The following is a 17370-nucleotide window of genomic DNA, read 5'->3' as shown; positions in this document are numbered from 1 at the left end:
AAGAATGCTAGGGCCCCTAGTAGAGCAGCCATCCCAAGACATGATGGGCAGAGGATAAACAGTGGGATATGGTGTTGCCAGGCTACTACCCTTGCAGGGATGATGTAGCAGTATATATTGGTGGGAGAGTGCCGCTGTATTTGAGGGGTAACATGAAGTGTAACAGCATAAAAATGCTCCAAGGAAAAAGGATGTGCTATAGAATACCAAATAACAAGGTTTAGTAATAGGATCATACCAATGATCCCATTCTCAGGTTGAGGACCAATGATCATGACATGACCTGGAAATGTTCCATGAAATGAAAGGAGCTGCAGTTTTAAGACAGGCAGTAAAGTGTGTAGTTGTAACCTCCCTCTATAGACAGGACTGATGCAGCACTAAGACAAGGTGTAGAAGTAACAAATATTGACAGCTGTTTCCTAGAGCAAGCTGCAAGAGAAGACACTGACCTGTAACTGGTTCCAAGTGGTGAACAGTACCTACTTCAAGAGGTATCTGTAAGAGAGTGGCTCTGTAGCAGCTGTCTCTACCTATTCAAATTTTAGTGAGAGCAAGACAAATGAATTCAGAACATAAATATTGAATTTCAAGAAAGGCAACTCAGTAAAAATGTCTTGTAGAAAAACAGCAACAACAGAATGAAACAACTTTGATGACAGTAGACTAGGAAGTGAGAAAACTGGAGGCTTCTCAGAAATGGTGTATTACAAGCTTATTTCATTTTTTTAGCCAACAAAATGAAAGTCCAGTAAAATGCCTTCATGGCCTAATAGAGAAGTCAGGGCTATCACAAGAAGAGATTCTGTATTTAAAAAATGGCAAAATTGTCTAAATGAGGAGAGCCTATATATTATGGCAGGTCAAATGTAAACAGGCAAGTAGGAAGACAGAAAACTCCCCCACACAAATCACCCAAAGATAGTCTTGGAAAAGATGCCAAAGCTGATAGTAAAGAGTTCTTCAGGTGTTTCAAAAGCAGGGAGCTGGACATGGAATTGGTAGGATTACTTGCTAACCAAAGGCGAAAAGTTCTCTCAGTTCTTCTGAGTGCTCCACTGGGCTCCATGAGAAGCTCAGTTTATTTGTATCGGTCTTCTCCGCTGCTGAGGAGATGCCTATGCCCAACACTTTTTTCATGGCAGGAAAGACAGAGGAGCCAGATCAGGCTAGACCAGTTGTGTACATTAATTAGTACCTGGGACTAGAGAGCATGCAGCTTGGGCTTCAGAAGTATCTCTGTGGTGAAATTACTGAAATTCTGCATATCCAACCCACTGCTGGAAGTGGCAATGGGCAGTAGATTAGTGAATTACTAATGTAATTCCTACTGACAAAATAGGGCTACAAAGGATCCTGGAATGTACAGAGCAGTGAGTCTGATTTCTACACCTGGACAGACATTGTCAGAAAGAGCAAAGTCATTGAAAGTGAAGGGGATAAATGCAATTATCTTGGAAAGTCTTCATCTCTGAAACCTGCCTTGCTCTTCTCCTCAAGTTTTATAACTTCATCAAAGAACATGAACTGCGGAATCCAACTGACATATTCAGTGTGCTGACCTAGGCTGACCGCTGTTCTGACCTAATGGTGCATTTCTCGTGCTTTCAGACACAAAGTCTAAATTCTTATTGATGTTTGAAGGAGTTGTACTTGATCCTTGTGGGTCCTTTCTAACTCAGGGTATTCTATGAGCCTATTCTTTTCTTCTTTGCTAGTAGAAATAACTTGATGAGTCAGGAAACAATGAAGAACCTGTGCTGGTGATGTGATACTGCAGTATGTCTTTGTTTATCATCTTCCTGTTTATAATTCAGGTAGGTGTTTATTCTTGCTCTCTCTCTCCTTCTGTGTTTTCTAATGACAGTAGGAGATCTCTTCCTTGAAACCTTACGGCTCATTCCCTCAGACTGACAAATTACCAAATGTAATTTGCCTGCTGCTAACAGATTGGCAGAGATGTCCCAGCAAAACTGAACTTGCAGAATCATTCAGTGCAGGATGTGGTGTTAATGAGAGTTTAATTACCCAAGCATTTGTTGAAAACAAAAGATGACAGGTCACAGATGGTTCATCCAGTTTTTAATGTGCTGGTGGAGAGTTTTGATACAGAGGTAGTGAAAGCAACTTGGAGTGTAAGTTCTTACACCTTTATTTCTAACTAGTAGGGAAGGCTGTGAATTTCATTTTGGAGGGCAATTTCTGTAATGGTGATCATGAAATGATACTGTTCACAGTCCTCTGGGAGGCAAAACAGTTCTGGTGACAGAATAGCTAGAAAATGACAGGTGTGTTTTTTAATTTATATTTAAAAAAAAAAAAAAAGTTGGGGGAGACTGGAGAATTATTTCGAATCAGTCACTTAGTTCTGTTCTCTGCAAATGTCTGAAACAAATAGTTAAACAGTATTTTTGCAGGCACCCTTGAGGAAACAAAAAAGTCTGTAACATCCATTATGAATCTGTCAAGAACAAACTGTGCTAAGTCAATCTAAACCCTTTTTACAAAATGGTAATATATTACAGGTAGGAAAGAATCAGCGGGAGTTGACATTTGACATTATCTCATGTGTTGTTATAGGTAAGCTAGGGAAAAACGGTCAAAATTAAATTGTTGCAGCGAAGGAGCAAAACTCACTGAGCACCCATCAGGTGATGTCAATTGTTTGTTTGTTTGCACTTCCTTTTGGGAAGAAAGCTTAAATAAAAATGAGGTACACCCGGGAGGGTAAATGTGAAGAAATGGAATGATTGCAGGACTAGAAACCATAACCTACCTGCTCAGCAGAAAGAGGTCTGCCTCTCTGAAGCACGTGAAGTGTGAGGGGGTAGCAGTCTGAATATGTGGAAGAAGAGAATAAAATACTTCCATAATTATAGAGGCTAAGGCAGATGGTAGTAGGTTTTCTTGTACTGATAGTACAACAGGAATGGTTCAGTCTAGGTATTAGGAAGATCTGCCTGGGATAGATTCCAGAGTGGCAGTATTAACTGCAGCTTTGTCATTGGAAATGTTTGGGATGGGTTGGATAAATCTGTTCTGGAAAAGATGGAGGTACAGGTCCATCCTGCTGTGGGACAGAACTGTCCTGAGTTATTATAGTTTTGTACATTTAAAACATTTCCTGAACTGTTCTCCCTATTTTTGTGCTCTATTTTACATTCTTTTTGACATGATACTTTCTTTAAATAGTGCCACTGATGTTTCTCAGCTCATCTGTTTCACCTAAATGCAGTGTCTTAATCATTTTTTTTCTATGTAATACTTGTATTCCTAGTCTGTGAAGGCAATCTGATATTTGATGAAGTAATCACTGAGGAGCCCAACTGCCTTGATGAATATATTCAGCAAATAGTTAAGTAACTGAAATAATATTCAATTACTTTTCTGAATACCTCTTGGTATTCTTAGGACTCTACCTGCCATGCACTTGGCTCTTTGCTTCCTCTACTTACTCCTAAATCCTTGTCTCTGAAGCTATTAAGCTCACTGATGAGGTGTCTCAGTTCCTGAACTCATGTTGCCATTTTATGTCCCTGCAGGCATGCTGCTGCACTCAGCACTGCCCAGGTTATGCAGTGGAATGACCCTATGTAAATAAGCAGTGACAATGTGGAGCCACCCATGGCTGGGACTGTCTCTTATCTGTTTGCCATAGTTATGTTTGAATAGAGGGAAAGTAAAATGGATAATGGCTGCTGTCTGGTCTCTGGTGTATATCAATTATCCTCAAGGAAATACCTTCCCTTTGCTGAGTGGCATATGCCTACCCGCTCTCCCTGCCCTTCTTTTCAGGATCTGACAGAGCAGGCAGTCAACATTTTCATCTTCTGCAGGCAAGTGCTGAGCTTCTCACAAGTCTTCCTGTTATGAGATTGTGGTGGAGCATCTGTAGCTTTTCTCATCACCATAAGCTGGAATTTTTTCCAGAAATAGTTGTGCAAACCTGTTCATCTGTTTGATTCTGCAGGGACTTATGAACAAATTTCCAACCATTAGACTCAATAAGTTGTGCTAAAGCTTCAAGGAGGCTCTCAGAAAGCTGTAGAAGGATGTATCACTGCTCAGACTTTGTCTTACTGCTTAAAGGATGACAAATGAATAGGGCTGATGCGTAAGAGTAGAAAACACAGGTATGTTTCCTAAAACAGGTGACAAAGCAATATCTGCACTGCAGCCATGTGCCTGGATGGCTTCTGCAGACAACGCAGAGCTTGGGCAAGAAAAACTGAGGGATTGCTATACCTAGTTAGTTCAGCAGCTCCAGGGCTGACTGACTCCAGCTGCATCTCTGTGCCAATGAAGATGGAACAGCTTGGCTAAAACTCACTAGAGCAGGAGAACTGCTGATAGTCCTGAGCTGTTTGCTATTCCACTGAGATTTCTTACCTCTTTAAGCAAGTCAGAGAGCTCCCGATGTGGTTTGGCACAGCTTGTTTGCATAAGTGAGAAAGTCACAGTGGTTAAGTCTACTCATGATCTCTGCAATCTCCAGCACAGACAGACAGCTGCTTCAGGGGAGGATGAGAAGACAGCTGGGCAGTGCAACCTGTACCAATTCATGGTCTGAGGTCATGAAAAATCTAGTCTCCGTCCTGAACACGAATTCACAAGAAAGTTGCATGATCACCAGAAAAATCCTTTCTTTAGGGTTGCAATGGGCAACATTTTGACTCCACTGCTGTAGGGCAGCTTTTTGAAAAGTGTATGTGAGCTAGAAGGGGGCTTTATTCTTCGCTCGGTCTATTTGTTGAGCAGTCATATAGAAATAGAAGACAGGTGAAAAGATTTAGCAGAGTGGCTTTGAACGGAAAAAGGGCTCTGATGCAGATATATGGCTGCATCTGCTTAGTTTTCATGCTGCAGTGGTAATGTTCATCAGGGAGTGTGAAATGGCTTGGAGGATGCTGCTGTCTTGGAGAGTTAATATTGATACTCATTCATTTGGTCAATGGTTTCAGTAATAAAGGAGGAATCAGTGCTTCCATATTTATGTTCTACTGTAGAGAGAAGTATGAATAAATCTTGATGGGCAGCTACATTTGGTTTCCCTAATAAATGCAGATCAGTTGTTTTCCTCACCCAAAGGCAAACCAATAGACCAGCAACACAAGGGAAAGGGCTTTGCACCCTGGGGTATACAGAAAATGGGCTGCAGAGAAAACCTCAGCACTGGGATTGTGCTCATGGGGGCATGGGACAGGGAAGGAGCACTTTGATGGTACCAGAAAGACTGGGAGCACAGAACCCAGATTGCTCTGACCTACTATGGGGGGAGGAGGATCTCTAAGCGCTTCTCCTCTAGCCGTTTGGGCTCTGGTGAAGGGTGACAGAGATTAAATTGCTGTATCCTGGGGTTGTGTAGAAGAATCTGAAGTGAGTTCTGAGCCTGAAATCCTTATAGCACAGCTGGCATCAAAACTTCTGTGCTTGGGCAAACAAGAATTATTTCTGTGTCACTTAGTTCTTTGCAAAAGGGAATTTATTTCCTTGCATCTTAAAAATAGACAAGGTCTTTCCCTAGCTTTGAGTATCACTCTCTACGCAACCCCACTGCTTGATGAGTGCCTCTTCTTTTATAGATGATATCTGAAATTTACTATGCAAGAGACATGCCAAGGCATTTCCCCCTCTAAGATTCATTATTTAATAGGATTTAAGTCAACTTGGGCAACCATTCTGTGGACTTTTCAGCACTGAAGCCTCTTATTTTTCTCTCTGTCTCCCTCCCTCCCTTTCCTTCCTCTCTTTTTAAGAGGAGAAATACCCCACATCACTCATGCATTATAACAAGATGATCATTCAATGGTTTCAGGCAAGCAAGTGCTCTCATTCTGTGCTTTTGCTTTGATTAGCACCCATTACAATACTTCTGTTCATGAATGCATTGTCTTCTTCCAGCCCTCAAGACTAATGCTGTTGATGCAGCGCTGGAAGAAATGGACCTTTTCTTTCAGCATGTGCACTGAACTAGATGGCAGTGATTTACAGCATGCCTTAGAAAAAGCAAGAAGTCAGGGGACTGCAAATTGCATTCATAAAATCACTGGGCTGACGCTTTGTGATGCTCCCTTCTGGGCGATCCATTGCAAATCCAGGCACTACTCCTCCTGCTGGCTGTTTCGTCCTTTGTGACTTAACTAGATCTGCAAAGCTTGCATCATCTTGTTAGTGGCCTTTAGAATCTCCTGTTCAAGTTCCCATATCTTACTTATTTCTACACTGAATGCGGCCCTGCACTTCCCAACTGAGTTGCTGGCTAGCTCAGTGCATTTTTCATCTTAACAAGAGCAGTTTTTTATACTAAAATATCTACTCTAAAGCCATGTGAGCAATATATTAAGTTGATGACTGCTAAATAATTGAGTCTGCACTTTCCCTCACAGTGAGTTATTCCAAATTCTGTATGACTGTCTTACCGGCTTTAGGCTGAACTCTGTGCAGCATGAGTGTGATAGACAACAGCATTATTAGAGCAACGGGCTGGTGGCTTAATTATGGTAGTGGGCTTCTTTTCTCTTTCTTTTTTTTTTAAAAGAAAGAAAAAATTTCTTCTTCTGGATTGCTATGTCTGTGTGACAGGCCTTTCCATCTTCCTCCAGTGGAGAAAGGCAGAAAAATGCCTGTGGCAAAGCATGACTCAGGTGCCTTTTTTTATAGGTTTCTGTGAAAGTGTTTTGCTCTGACACCTGGAACAAGCACTGACTGGAGCCACTGAAGCTCATTGCCAGGTGTGCTGCAGTGCTCTGGCAGGGTGCTCCGGCAGGGTGCCCCATCACCCAGCTTCTGTGTGGCTGCTCTCCTCCTGTTGTCCTTTTGTAAACTGATTCATATTATATGTTCTGTGTCTGAGCATGAGAGAAGGAAGGAAAACTTCCAAGAGATAGGTTATGATCTCTGTGGGTTTATGAAAAACGTGCCCTTTCAAACTGAATGTGAGGCTGCTTCATTGACGTGTGGTTTGCCTGGGAATTCACTGTCTCTCGTATTTCAGCTGCATTCTGGTCACATCCTCTGTCTTCTTCTGCACAGTCCCTTTCCTTGACACTTCTAAGGACCTGAGACAGGTCTGCTTCTGGCAGGAGTAACCAGGCTCTGCTGGAAAGCCAGCAGCAACAACACTGCTTCTCAATACAACCAGCAGTGAAATCATGTTACACAAGGATCTACATTCTAAGGTACTAATTGTTACCAGTTTTCAAACTCTCCTTGCATAATGCCGTCTATTGCATTTCATGACTTCAGTTGAAGCAATAGTCAAGTGTGACAAGTCTGGAACAGAGCAGGATGCATTGGTGTGGGGTAAGGAATTCTGTAAGGCAAGGAGTGTAGGAGCTCCTAGATTGCTCATAGACTTGAAAGTTCTTTGTCTTTGCCTTATCCTCACTCTTTCTGCTCCTTTATGTGATAACACTGGATTCCTTTTGCACTCCCCAGTCTGGATTTCTCCTTCCCTCACTTAGATTGGTTACTATGGGAACTGCTAATGGGAGAAAATTTGGTGCTTTCTGCCAACACAATATGAAGTCACTTAAAATGTTTTTTTCATGTTATGCATTGGACATCTAGGTTTCTGAAAAATGGATGCATGTGGGGACTGTTGTGTGAACAGCTTGTAATTAACAAGTATGTTGAGTGTTGCTCTTGCCTTCGATATATCAGAGGCTGACTGCCATAGTAAAAAGTGTGCTAATGTTTTTGTTTCCATATATTGTATATCAGATAGTAGAGGAATCTGTATAAAAATCATACTTCATCTCAGTCTCAAATGAGATATATTCATTTTGTAAGTATTTTTTTAGCCATGACTGGCATTTTCAGAATTCAGAAAGGAATCTTTTGAAGTTTCAAAGAGATCTGGCCAACTGAGTCTCTTCAAACAGTATTTTAAGAAAGTTTCACCCATCATAAACAAACGTTTAAACAGAAAGCTGTGCGCTATTAAGTATCTTCTTTCCCCTTTCAAAATGTTTTCAGACTTTAATGGCTTTTTTTTTGTCCAGAAGCTAGGCAAAACCAGATTCTCACTACATCCCCTAGGTGCACCTGGGTCCTGGTAACATCCGCTATCAATATGAGGTGGAGGATGTAAGGGTGGAACTTGGGTGTACTGGTGGATGATAAGCTGGATATGAGCCAGCAGTGTGCCCTTGCAGCCCAGGAAGCCAGTTGTATCCTGAACTGCATCAAAAGAAATGAGGCTAGCAGGCTGAGGGAAGTGATCCTGCCCTTCTGCTCTGCACTGATGAGGTCTCACCTGGAGCACTGTGTCCAGATGGGGAACCCTCAGTTCAGGAGAGAGACTCGTTGGAGTGCATCCAAAATAGGGCTGCAGAAATGATTCATTGGATAGAACAACTCTTCAGTGAGGACAGGCTGAGAGAGCTGGGGCTTTTCAGCCTGGATAAGGGAGACCTGATAATGGCCCTTTAGTATCTAAAGGGGGCTATTAAGAGGGAAGAGAGACTCTTTAGCAGATAGGATGAGATTTCCTTAGCTTGGTTTCAAGCTAAAAGGGGATATTTAGACTGGATTTAAGGAAGAATTTTTTTACAATAAGGGTAGTGAGGCACTGGAGGCCTAGAGAAGTGATGGATGCCCCATCCCTGGAGACATCCAAGGTCAGGCTGGATGGGGCTCTGAGCAGCCCAATCTAGTTGTATGCGTCCCTGCTCATTGCAGAGGAGTTGGACTAGATGGCCTTTAAGGGTTCCTTCCAACTCAATATCATAGTATCTTTTAAGTGTGAAACTGCCGTTTTTGATCAGCACATACAATTTTCTTCCTTGGTTCTGGTTGTTTGGTTTTGTTTTTTTTTTATATATATCTATAAATACATATATAAAATATGTCTATATGTAGTTTTCTCTGAAAGTAATCCCTCCAATTTATGTCCATGGAAACAGCAGTAGTTACAAGGAGCACAGTAATGTTATTTGATAGAGCAAATTCTCAGTTACAAGAAAATATTTTTCTACATAGTCACTACCATTTGCTGTACATTTTTTCCAGCAAGGAATGAGAGTCTGCATGCTGGGCTCACAAATATCTGCACCAGTAGAGGTGACCCACTGTCACCACTGCTGAATGCCTCAATGTGCTCACACCCACTGTTTGGTCTCCGTAAACGTTCAGCAAGTATTGATTAATGGGTGCTGTTTTTTCCACGTGGAGGAATTCAGTTCCACACTTTTCTTTCATCCTCACTTCCATGTCAGATGCCGTGTTGTCAGGCTGCCCCTCTGCTGCCATCTGTCACATGGCAACAAAACGTAATGGAATACTGGAGAGAATTTTTTACCTCTATTGCTGTGTGGCCCAAATCCTCCTTTGATGACATGGGCCATGTTGCGTTGCCATAAAACATAGTGCAACCCTCTGCTTTTATTGCCACCATTGTTCAGGATCCTGGCAGTGATATTTTTAAATGTGATAAAGACTTGGTGTATGTGGAGCAAGTAGAGAAGGTGGCTCTTAAAATTCCACTTGTCCTGGAGATGTCTCAGTTCTTGGGCTTCTGGTCAATATTCAACAAATGCTACTTATGCGACTGAAAAATCCTTGCTTCCCTCCCAGAAATCATGCATGCACCAAAGAAGTGAAATTTGTATGGAAAATGTTTCTTTTTCCTTCATTTTTTTTTATCGTAAAATATTTGTATTGGAAAATGTGATTTGGAACATGGTTCTTTTCCACTTGACTGGAAAGCAAGTCAGCTTTATCTACTTAGCCCTCTTTCAGCTCTTCATTAGTTTTCTTCCTGCTGACCTTTACTGAGTTGGCATTTAGGCACTAGGAGTGTTTTGATATCTCCTGGAGCCTCTCACCTTTATCCTGTCTTCTTCTGTTTGTTGTGTCACGTAGGGGTGGCTATGCCAACAGAAGTGCTTTCTCTTCCACAGGCTAACTGAGACAACCAAGAAGGAAAAGCAAAATGCTGTTAGCCAGCTCAGCACTTGCTGAGTGCAAGGCCCTGTAGGCCAGGCTGCACAGAGAACGAAGAATAATGAAGTGTCAGTGGGAATAAGGCCACCCCACAGCCTAAGCTCAACAGGCTGGGGGAAGGCAGCCTCGCTCTGCCTGTGGCGTAGGGAGCACCTGGTTGCTTTCTGAGATGTAGAACAGTTGTGAAAAGTAAAGCTATAGCCCTCTTGTTGTAGAAACCCCTGGGGGTAATGATAGTCTTCTGGGATGTACAAAGCATGGGTTTGGTTTTTTTCTGAGTACTCAAGCTTTATTGTAACCACTGATTTACAGGATCTGCCCTCTATTCCCCCAAAGAAAACACAGAGGCTGCATTTAAAAGGAGAGAATGATCAATGTTCTATTAAGAATACATGGAGCAAAAGCATGGGTAGTTGATGTAGGCTGAATGGATAAAAGTCTGGAGAGATGCATAGGATGGGGCCGGAAGGGTTGATTCCCAACTGGAAAAACCTGTACTCAATCTACCTGTATTTCTGGAAGGTCCTGGCAGTTGAGACTGTGATGTTACTGCTATGGCCATGGCCGCTGATGCACAGTGCGGTGTCCTCTTTTGTTATGACATATGGTCCCACCTAGGGCATCTCAGTATTTGAGAGTGCAGAAAAATGGAGGCCTTTGTGCTTGATGCCTGCTCTGTTTCTGCAAACTGATTGTAATTCAGACTCTTTGTCTTGTTTTCTGCTAATAAAAATGAAAACTTAACTTTTGCAATAGCTAACTCAAATCAGCCTTGTGTTTTCCCTCTCCTTTTGAGAATGTTTCTATCTGCAGTTCAGTATGGGGAATTTTCATTTCTGAAGAAAGTCATCCCAAAGCACTAAAATCTTGAAGAAATATTCCCACTGTCCCTTTTTGCGCCAGGACCAGAGATGCTCTCAGTGGGTGTTTTCCCAGCGTGGGTAGTGATTCAGCATATTCTGAGTCATGAGTTCTTTTATGACCCTGGCTCTGCCCAAATCTGAACTATGATAGATGATTTGCTTTTTTTTTTTTTTTTTTTTTTTTTTTTTTTAAATTTTTTTTTTTTTTAATTTATTTAGCTTTATTTATTTATTGCATCTAATGCGGAGATACTTCCTGTTGCTTGCCACTGTTACTGATATGAATTTCCACAAGGGTTTTGTAAATGCACTATCTTTCATTTATATATAGTAAGAATTAATTCTGATTGAATACTTTGCTTCACTGAACTGTAGATAAGATGAATGAGGAATTACTGAGTAAGAAAGGGCTCACACAATGTGTTTCAGACCTCTGTGTCCCTGGGCACTTTATCTATTGATGGGTTTTTTAAAACTGCTCTCCTGCTGCCCTTGTTGCAGGATTTTACCTCATGCTGCAAAGCATCTGCAGAAGAAAAAATGTGGAATGACTAGTGATGACCCAGTTTTTTTCTTGCATGCATACAAGGCATGTCCTGGATGCCTTCTGAGTCATTTCTGGGGGCAGTGTTCCTTAAGCTGGCTGTTCCTTGAGCTTCATATTCCTACTGAAGTCAGTGAGGAGAGAGTAGCAGAACAGTCTGTGATGTGCTCCGAATTCGAAGCAGATCCTGAAAAATTTTACTTGGAAATGCCAACAGTACCAGGCCTTGGTACTGCTTTGTAGTCCAAGTCCCAAACCTGGGTTTTCAGCTCTGCTTTAACAACATCCTCAGATATGTCTCTTGGGGTTTAATGCCCTTTGGTAGGACTTGTGCAGAGCGGGAGAGATGATCAATTTTAACAGTCCTCTTTTTTTTTTAAAAAAAATGTGATGGCTAGCCCTTAAAATCCTAATGCTAGAATTGCATTTATCTTCTTCCAAATGCTTTCTCAAAGTGTGAACTCTGTATTCTTTTGGGAGGGAATACAGAGAGAGATTTAACCGGAAGAGACCAGGCTGCAGAGAACCAGAGTTTGGCCCGGGACTATGAGCACTTAGTGTTACTTCTTTTCTCCAGTCTGCCAGAAGGGAATAAAAAGTGGATTATCTGCCTTGTGCCCTTAGAGCTGTGGAAACTCAGTACCATTAGCTGCTCTCATACCTTCCAGAGTTCCCCCAGCCTAAATAATTCTTCAAATCTGAGATGTAGATGGTAAGGTTAGTAATGTACCACTTATTAGATGTCCACAATCCATATAGATGTACATTTTAAGCATTATTATTATGCATTTTTCTTCCATGCTATTTATTCTGTATAGAAACAATTGAAAGAAAAAACAGAATGTTAACTAACATGTTATGCAAAATCTGTATAAACCATGTCTGTTTCGGTCTTAACATGCTTCATATGTTACAGGCTAGGGCTAGTTTGAGTTTGACCCCACTATGTGACATGGAAACCTGGAAAACTGCCCAAAACAAAATCCTGTTCAGGTTCACAACAGTCTTCCAGTTGATGTCAGTGGGGATAAAGCTGCTGGGCTGAGGAGTAACTTTGTGTCAGCCAAGATTGCCCCCTCCCCCGCACCCCTGCTCAGGGCCCCGAAAATCTCCACATGGCTTATGGTTGCTCTGTGAGAGAGATGCGTCCTCACAAAACATTTAGTACTAGGAGTACTGCTTTGGTTTCAAACTGAACTTCCTTATTTTTTGTTTGCTTGTTCACCATCAAAATAAGTTATGTTATCTAGGCTTAAGACAGATATCGGAGCAATGATGTGAACTGACTGACTGGTCTCTGTGACATGGAGATACTTTGAAATGGAATCAGAGGGTGGGACTCTGCTACAGACAAAGAGAACCCCAGTCATGACTGTCTCCCAGATGGAGTTTCCATCTGGAGGATATCATGGTGGAGCTTTCCACGTTCCATGTTACTTTTTTGGCTCTCTGGCTCAATGTATTGATTAGATCAGGCATTTTTTTTTTTTTCTTTGATGGCTAGGTGTTTCCTGTTCTTGCTTGCATGAAGGCTTCAAATAGAAGTAAGAATTGCAGATTGGCCAATGTCCTCCATGACAGGAGAGTTGTAGAGCCCTGGCAGAGGAGCTCCTTCATGGTAGTGAGATGGGGTGCTTATGCTGGGTACCTTCACCAAATGCCAGCTGTGGCAGATGAACACTGACAGGTGCACCAGCTGGAAAAGGGAAAGTCCACTGTTTCTTCTTGTTTAAGCAATATATGGTTATGTTCATTTGATGCAAAACGTGACAAAGAGATGCACGTACCTGATTTAGAACAGTTCAGTTGGAAGGTCCTCACAGTGATCATAGAGTCCAACTGCCTGACCACTCAGAACTTACCATAAGTTAAAGCAGATTTTTGAGGTAATTGTCTAAAAACTTCTTGTGCGCTGACAGGCCTGGGGCATGAACCGCTGCTCGAGGAAGCACGTTCCAGTGTTTCACTGTGCTTGTGGTAAATTAACTGCCTCATGCCTGCTCTGAATGTCCTCTGGTGCAGCTTTGTGACATTTCCCCATGTTTTGTCATTGGTTAGCAGGAGGAAGAGACCAGTACCTCCGTCTCTGCTTCCCCTATGTGAGTTTTCGACCTAGAGGTCCAAAGACGCTAGGGGTTTCAGTAGGGTAAACATCTCTCATGGGCTTTAGCTTTACGTGTAGTAACTTGCCTTATTCCAGAAAATGTGGCAATATGGTAGCACAAAACAAAATATTTGGCCAGTATGCAAATATATTTCAAAGATGATGCTTGCCAACTTGTACGTTCCTCTCTTACCTATACAGCAGTCTCTGAAATTGAAAAGATAGCTGATTGAGGTTTTCTTCTAAGTAGGGCATTTTTTAGTTCCCTTCCATATGGCTTCCCTGATTTCTAATGAGCTGTATATTTGGCTAAGGCACAGAAGATGCCTCTCTTTTCTGTGTGGCTATTTATTTTCAAAAAACTTGAAGTAGCTGAAATTTACTGAGTCTGCTTAAGGGTATTTTGCTCTTTTGCCAGATTTAGTTTAGTTTGGTCTGTGGGTTTATGAACCCCCTAGGACATATGTATGAAATGTGATTGCACCAGCTGTGTTTCCACAAAAAATTGGGCTAAGATGTCAAGTTGCATTCATCCAAGAGTTCAAAGGTATCAGACAGGAAACTGAGCTTTGGTTCTAGGTAAAAGTACTTGTTCCTAACTTCTAACAACTCCTAGTGCTGCAGTGTTTCTCAGCTTTATTTGAGAATCTCTGCAATTAGAATAAAATGAATTATGCAAATACAGATTTGCAAATTAATGGGCTGACTTTAGTATGCTGCTAAAGATGAGGCTATGTTATGAATAATTTATAAATACCTGGATAACATTAATTCTTCTTAAAATCTGAGGTCTGGAAGATTTGTAGTTTCTTCACCAAAACAAACAGACTTGTTTGAGAGTCAAAAATAACAGCAGCAAAGTCACATGAAAATACAAAACTAAAAAAATAAATCAGATTTAAAAGGTTGTATGAGTCACAGTTATTAAACAAGTGGAAAAACAATGATCTCTTTTAAATACAAACTTAATTGGAAGGAAAAACCAGCCTAAATATCAATCAAATCAGTGTGAATGTTAGTCTTTGTAGAAGGAAAAAGTTGTTAGGTGTTGTCATGAGTTGTTTGTTAAGAAACATGTTAAAAGTTCTCTAAAAAGGTTCTGACATGCTTTATGAAAGGGTAGAAACAGTTATTCCTGACTTAACTGGCTAGGGACTTGCCATTGAGACATTTAAAGTAGGTTATATCTTATTTGGTGATCAGCATTTGCCTGAAGAAGATTGCAAGTGTGAAGCACAGCTATTTTCAGTAGATTCAGGTTAACCTGAGAATAACTAAGGGATAGAAATACAGGATACCCAGTAATATACAACTATACCATACCATATACCATAATATATACACCATAAAGAACACAGCTAGTTGTAGGAAACATCTAGGTTTGGGATTCAAATACCTGGTGGTTAACTACTCAGTTCTCAACTTCTATAGCCCTTCTTCTTTTCTGAGGCCACAGGCTCTGTGATCATGGGAAGTTCTGATAGCTGTGAAATGTTGAATTTTGGCTTCTATCCTTCAAATTCAAAATGGAAAAAGAAAGTAACACCAAAAGAAGGTGACTTAAGTGTAAAAGATTCACCCAAACCTCTTTCTTCGTGCTCATTAAGGGAAAGGAAAATGAGAAGGGGTACATTTAAATGCTGTTGTGCTTTCAGGTTGTATTTCCAAGTTACGTCTTTTTCACTAGTAACTGCAGCAATATTTCACCAGTTATCTCTAGGGTTATACTACTGCAAACTTCCATCCCTGCTGAAGAGCAGTCTGCCAGGTGCTGGGTGGTGGATGCCAAATTGTTCATAGCTAACCGAAGCCAAGATATTGTGAATGGACACAGAGAACTGTGGAAAAGAAAGGAGAAGCATGAACGGGAAAAGTAGTCATGGGAACAGATGCATGCTTGTGTGCAGGAAGCAAATGTAACTAAGTGGCTTTGAATGATTTGTGATGCTTGCATACAAATACTACCTCTTAAACTCGATTTACTCATTTTCTCCCTAGATGTCAGCATGTGGACCTTCAGATGGATGCCAAAGCAAAATATTGTATAAAAGGACTTGATTGAGATAAATATTATAATTTGCTTTCCCAGAGGACCCTTCACACTGTCTTTCCAAATGCTTATTGGCAGAAGGGTGTTTTTTCAAGTGGAGAGAATTTGGTTGATGCTCTGTCACATGCTGGGTTTTGAGCAGCAGCTGCTGGGTGAGTATGAAGCTGGAAGAAGGGGAGAGTTAACAGTGTTAACTCTGGACTGGGAACTGCTGAGAAAAGCAATCATTTCCAAATCGCTCTCTTCCTTAATTGTGAAGGCTTTGCATTAGAGACACAAACTCCTGAAATGTCTCTGTGCCTTTTTCCCTTTTGTAATACTAACCCATTTCTGAAAGACTGGGCACAGCTTCCTCCTCTCTCTCCCATGATGTTTTTCAGCACTTTTTCAGACTTTGGCAGCTTCCCAGTCAGTGCAGATTCCCTGCCAACAGGCTCCCCTTATGGCTTGTTTTATAAAGGGCTGATTGCTTTGATGGATGATAAGGCAAAGGAGAGCGAGGGAACAGGAGATCTCATTTTTTAAAAAAGAATAAAAGCCCTCTTCCTTGCTTCTGAAAGACATACTGCAAATAGAGTAGGTCGAAGCCTTGCAGGTTTTAATTATATAGGAGCTCATCAAGGGTGAAGGCTGTTCCCGTGATGTTCTGTTTGTGATACTGGGGGAGTAGAAATAGTACAGCAGGAAAGGCTGGGAAATGGGTAGGAAGACAAATGGAAGTCTGAGGCTAGGAGAGAAAAAAAATGATGAGTAGAGTGATGAGGTGGATGGCCAGCCAAGGGAGAGGAACAGAACAAACAAGGAAAAAAGTTGGAAAGAAGAGATGGAATGAGAGCAGGAAACAAAAATGGACTGACAATAAAATAGGAGAGGAGCTGAACAAAAATGTTGGAGGAAAGCAAGGTTGATAGCGGTCATGTGTGTGCCTTCTTGATAGAGGAGGGAGAAAGAGCTGGAACAAGGCTGAAGAACAATTAGAAGAGATAACAGACTTTATATTCAGCAATAAGAGTGAATCCAATGTGAAATGAAACATTGGCTGAGGCATGAAGCATCAAAAACACCAGGAAAGGACTAACTCTTCCCCTTCCACTTCTGCCACCCTGGACAATTTACCTGCAGCAGTAACGTGCAGACATCCACAGCACAGGTTTTTCCCTGCCAAATTTTCCACAGTTTCCTGCAGGATGCTTTGCTGTTCCTAATTTCTACTGGGACTGGCTAGATAGCAACAGTTCATTTCAAGGAACCTTTTAAAGAGTCCTGTTTTCATTCTGAATTGACTTGAACACAAAACATTTTGACTGTGTTTACAAATCTGCAGTTGAGCTAATTGCATCTGTTTTTATGCCAAAAGTCCAAAGCTTCCACATGCAAGGCTATGTCACCCAGCTAAGGGAGATCCACATATCAGTCCTTGCACTCTCACTTTATTTATAGCTTTTAAAATTCTGTATTCATCAGAGCAGAGATTTGCTAAGCCCAGGAGTGAGAAACTCTTTCTGGACCTTGTTCAATAAAACTTAATTGTGTTTCTTTGCATTGACCACATCCAATGATGATTGGCACATACATTGCTCCCACCAGAAGATTTTTTTTAATGGAGGACCTGTGCTGTCTGGTGGCATCCTGTCTCTTCAGTTCAGTTTGTACTCCAGTAATGCAGCCAGTGTATTTCAATATTGAATTTAATATTGGCGTTCAGTGCTGTGCAGTTATCTGGTTGAGTTTTATAAGCAAGCCATGATTATACGTATCTTGGAGACGCTTGCCTCAGTACTTACTGCAGAGGAACACATACTTTGGATCCATCCAGTGTTTCTTGTCAGTGGTCTGATGTGGGCTACTGGGAAAGCTTTACTTA

General features: G+C 41.4%; 1 protein-coding gene across 3 annotated transcripts in view; it reads left to right on the top strand.

The window, feature by feature from the left end:
* Window positions 1–17370, top strand: part of IYD (iodotyrosine deiodinase) — a 66064-nt gene that overhangs the window by 18075 nt on the left and 30619 nt on the right. Inside the window, exon 1 of one of the 3 annotated variants that reach the window (XM_072332576.1) lies at window positions 15582–15658. The exons of the other annotated variants lie outside the window; for them this stretch is intronic. The gene's annotated coding sequence lies outside the window, so the exon portion shown is untranslated. Of the gene's footprint in view, window positions 1–15581; window positions 15659–17370 lie in introns of those variants that run through there. 3 annotated transcript variants of the gene reach the window in all.

Source organism: Excalfactoria chinensis, chromosome 3 (assembly GCF_039878825.1).
Source record: "Excalfactoria chinensis isolate bCotChi1 chromosome 3, bCotChi1.hap2, whole genome shotgun sequence".
In the NCBI taxonomy this organism is placed as follows: Eukaryota; Metazoa; Chordata; class Aves; order Galliformes; family Phasianidae; genus Excalfactoria; species Excalfactoria chinensis.
Note: the sequence above shows the minus strand (reverse complement) of the source record. Positions and strands in the feature narration are given on the sequence as shown.